This window comes from Sinocyclocheilus anshuiensis, unplaced genomic scaffold (assembly GCF_001515605.1).
Source record: "Sinocyclocheilus anshuiensis isolate Anshui unplaced genomic scaffold, SAMN03320099.WGS_v1.1 scaffold821, whole genome shotgun sequence".
Lineage (NCBI taxonomy): Eukaryota > Metazoa > Chordata > Actinopteri > Cypriniformes > Cyprinidae > Sinocyclocheilus > Sinocyclocheilus anshuiensis.
Window position 1 is genome coordinate 512,367 of NW_015558606.1, and position 4,919 is coordinate 517,285.

At 39.7% G+C, this 4,919-nt stretch overlaps 1 protein-coding gene across 1 annotated transcript in view; it reads left to right on the top strand.

Moving 5' to 3' along the window:
* The first annotated feature begins 583 nt into the window (after window positions 1-583).
* The window catches only part of LOC107680219 (serine/threonine-protein phosphatase 2A regulatory subunit B'' subunit alpha-like), a 96,169-nt gene continuing 91,833 nt past the window's right edge, over window positions 584-4,919 (top strand). The window contains exon 1 of the mRNA XM_016476016.1: window positions 584-739. The gene's annotated coding sequence lies outside the window, so the exon portion shown is untranslated. The remainder of the gene's footprint in view (window positions 740-4,919) is intronic.

The following is a 4,919-nucleotide window of genomic DNA, read 5'->3' on the forward strand; positions in this document are numbered from 1 at the left end:
ATTAGGTTACTTTGACCATCGCCCACTATAGATCAACATAATCTATAAAGGTGAGAATCAAGATATTTCATGATAATTCAGTTAATGTGTTTGGGTTAATGTTTCGAATAAAGAGGAAAAAAATAAATAAAACGTAAGTGCTGTTGTGGCTGCTGTGTATCACATGATATATATATATATACTGTATATGTATATGTATATATATATATATATATATATATTTATTTATTTTTTTAATTTATTGTTTCTTTCTTTCGTAAATGTCTGATAGTCTAACCTCTATCAAGACAGTTCCGTATTAAAAATATTATGATGACAATTAAAGTTGTCATGTCCTAATCTATCTATCTATCTATCTATCTATCTATCTATCTATCTATCTGTCTGTCTGTCTGTCTATCTGTCTATCTGTCTGTCTGTCTGTCTGTCTGTCTGTCTGCCTGTCTGTAATTCTGTCATTCTATCTTTCTATCTAGTTCCTAGGTAACCTGTTTCTGGTAAGCGTTTATAGTGTCACCGTTTATATATTCCCGCCCAGAGTGTGTGTGGGGAACTGCCTTGTCCGCGCTGTAGCTCTGCTCATTCTGCACTGGCTGCCGTCAGCACGCGGAGTCTGAACGGCGAGGCGTAACTGTTACTCCACAAAACCGTGTGTTGACACGCTAGACATGAAACTGTCGCTTTGGATATAGGACTGTCCTAAAAGCCCAGATGACAAGCCTTAACCCAGAGCGAAACGGTATGTGTTTGTTGATCTATCGAGTGTTTTAGCGCTCATGAATACTTGCCCTGTATATTTAAGTAGAAGTTACGCGTGGTTGTCAAATAAAATGTCTTCGTGACTTCAAGGGAAGGGCTGAAGTTCAAATAGACTTTATTATCGAAGTTGGGCGTTGTGGAAAGTCACGGTCGGTTGTTTTAGAGACGATATCAGACAGTGTTTTGAGTTTCATACGTGTTGTGATTGTGGAGTGATTTTACCGCATCGCCCGTGTATTAAACTCACGCGCGCTGTAAACTGACTACTGTACACGCCTGCTTTTGTTTGTACTCAGAAGACACATTAAATTACGGTTGTTTGTAGGTTGTACTATGTGATGTTTGTCACTTTCACTTGACTAACGTGTTAATAATTTACCAGAATCACAAAATATTTAACTTCCTTGTCACATTTCTTAGAGTTACAAGATCTAGAGTAGAACTGTAAGATGAATGTGGAGCATTTACTTCCCCCCTCAAGCTACATAAATTGAATACAAGTTATGAACAGTTTCATAGTTTGCTTTTGGCTGGAAGGGATAAGCTTTAGTTTTTGCTTGCAGACTGTTCATCTAAATGCTTAGTTTGGCTGAGGTGCTGTTTAACTCTTTCTTGAGCAGCAGGAACTGGCACAGCACTTATGTCCTGTGCATCTTGGAAAGATCAGATCTCTGTCATGCTGTCTTTATAAATATCCCGGTGGGGTCTCTCTGCTGTGGGTGTAATTGGGCATCCCGCCTGCACTAAATGCATGCCTGTCCTGCTCGAGTGCAACCTTGAGCTGTGCTCTGTTCTTTGTCACTAGCCTGATAATACGTAGCAATTTTCAAGGCGTGCAATTATCTTGCTTGCACAGTCAATCTGCTTCCTCTCATTTTTGTTTTTAGTAAAGCAAAGCAAACCTCGTAATTTTTAGAAACATTCACTGGGCAGTACAATCTATTTCTGGGTTTACTACTTGCATTTATGCACTTTGTTTAAGAACTCAAATTAGACAACGTTTTAAGTAGAGGGAGGTCAGGACTGCTAGATCTGTGAAGGTCTTTTTGGATGTAAATAGCTTTGGTCACATTGTGCCTCAGAAGTAGACTGTCACTGAAGGAGACACTTGCTATACTCTTGCATGCTGTAGGTGTAAATGGTTGTCCCATCATGTAGGACAGGAAGTGACAGCTGGACTTAAGTGACTTTCTTGGAGGCCACACCTGGAAAAGATCCTCAGGAAGAGCAGATGGGACTGACCATCCCACGAACCCCTCAAACTTCCGGGCCATAGTCTGTTTGCCCTTACCACATAAGGAGAGTACCAAAAATTCAACAGGGGCTGAAATGATTGGATGTTGATTGCATGTCTGTTTTTGATTGTTTGTAGCTGAACAATAGCAATATTTAGATGAGATAATATTTAGATGCATTGTTTGAGTTATTTGTCCAGTGTTAACAGGTGACATATATTGCTCATTCATTATTTTTTCCAACCAATCTCATAAACCACCACATACCCGCTCCATTATGAGCATGACATCTGTAATGACATGTTAGGATTACAACACAGCTTATGTTTATAAACCAAAATGGCTTGGTAAGCACAGCATGTTTGCATCAATGAAAGACACTGTGTCAGGTTTGTCCCTTCTGTGAGCTTCTGTCAGCATAAACCCCTCATTGTATGTGCATTTTATGCTAATTAAACCTCTGGAAGGTTTATGTCGATAATGGCAGCATTAAGAAAACCCTCAGGCAACTAGTCGTGTCTCCATCGAGACTTCATTTGCTCCCTTCACCTGTTTACTTCCATTCAGAGCACTAGTATTTCCGTGCCACAGCTATTAGAGATTGTATTCAGAAAACGAGTGTTCCTCCGGGGGACGGCTTCCCAAGAAAGCTCCTGATTCTGAATATAGTTCAATTTAGATGCAAAAAAGCTCTAGCTGTGTGAGGCCCTGCTCCTTTTGCTGTTATTTCCATACAGCACAGACAAAACACTGCTGTCTGTGCCCTGAATAAAACTAGCAGCTCGCAACTTGAGCGTGTGCGCAGCACAGACTCGCTGCTATTGGAGATCTGAAGCTTGCTGAATAAGATGTGACATCTTTCTGGTGATGCCCGGTGGAATTGTGGGGTTATGATCAAAATCTTTCAGAAACCATAACAACAGATCTTAGCAAAGCTCAAACATTATTGCAGTTTCTGTTGAGTTCTGCATGGCCATTTGTAGTGTGGAATCTAGATAGAGTGTGGCAGACAGGGATTCGGGGAATGTATTCCCTGATGTAGATGGAGTGTTACTGAGGTTCAAGGTCCTTTTCCCACAGTTCTTTATAGACTTGTGTCTTTTCACAGATGCATGTGGCGCCATGCAAGAGAGAAACATGCTGGTTATGTTTGTGTACTAGTTGGTCAGAGGGCAGAGTGTTTAGATTGGAGATTTTCCGTCATTCCTGCCTCTGCAAGGGAGGCTGAAAGGCCTGCTTGAGAAAATGCACAGTTCGGTGTGCTCGTCAATGAATCATGTTTTACACATATTTTGTGTTAGTACCAGTAAAGTAAACCATAATACTAACCACAGATTACAGAAGTAAAACAAAACATTTCACACAAGTCCATTTAGTGTTTTTTTTAGGCTGTCTGCACTCTTGGAATTGTATTAACCAAGTCTTAAGCTGGGTTACGACAATGTGATCTATTAATTATTTATGGCCATTTTATTTAGAATGTACTCACTTAAGATTTTTGGCACACGCACATTCCTTAGCTGCTTTTGCAGGATGTGGAAACTCCCGCTCATAACTAATATCGGGCCTTATCTATTCAATGTGATGTGGTTTGGAAAGTGTGAGTGCAGTTTCATTGCAAGCATTCAGATTGCATGGCAGGTGAGGGAAAAATCTGAAAACTGCTCCCTGCAATTTATTTAAAACTCAGGCATTGCCATAGTAACTGCTTATCTGTTCTAACCTAGCGAACATCTATAAGTGGAGAGAGGTTTTCCTGTGATTCAGATTAGGGCTGAATGATTAATTGCATTTGCGATAATATCGCGATATGAAAAAACGATTACACTCGGTCACGTGACACGCGAGAGTAAAGAGGTGTGTTCGACTTGAAGATCAATCGGTGTGTGTCATCAAAGTATTTTTTTGTGAAAGCGAAGAGAAAAGCCATAGATGAAGTCACACAGACCCAGGCAGGTGCTGGTCATTCAAAAGCTAAATGCAGAAAATATGACGAGGTATATCTTGCTCTCGGCTTCACTCACCGTGTCTATACCGGACGCTACAGTTGTCACGTCGTGCCGCAACAGCTCTAAACTGGGCGCGACAAAGCGACCGTTGCAAATCATTTTAACTTTGTGTCAGTACGTCATAAATAGAACAAGGCATCAGTTTAATTTCGCACCACGCCGCCCCGCACCGCACCGCACCGCATCTAGTGTAGACAGCGTCACTGATTATAATGGTTCTACTGTATTTTGCCGCTCACGTCCGGTGTAGACACGGTGTTTAATGTCGTTGGTGAGGAGGAAAGCCTGTGGTTGTCCTATGCCTTAGCTACTAATAATAGTAACAGTTATTCTCTCTCATTCATTTTTCATAATGTTTAGTGAAATTATTTGGTAGTTTGAGGTGGAATGGGGATTCGGGAAAGGGGGATTGGGCAGATTTTTTTATAGGTTTAAAGGGGGGCAGGACCAAAAAAGTTTGAGAACCACTGGTCTAAAGTTAACAGACAGTGTTTAGTGCAGTCCACATGTTTACATATGTATGTTTATTACAGTGACTTTGAATTACATAAAGTAGTGTGGTAAAGCAACAGATTTGTTTTTATATTTCTGCAATCTACTTTAGTTTGTGTGATTTGTTACTGACTTTCATATTAATGTTTACACCAGGCTTATTTGTCAGTGCTTTATGTTGTCATAATAATTACATGCTTACAAGGTTGGAAGTTCAACAAATCAGTCAATATACTATGTGATTGTAAAATAAAAATTAATTCATATCAATTAATGCATCACCTAATTTCATTGTAACATGTAGGCCTTGCCTACAGAAAAGAACATTTATGTTTAATCTATCTAATAGTGTGTTGGTCATAATATACAATGATTTATATCTTGTCTTTGTTGAATAATACAGAACATAAAGAGCTTTAAAAAA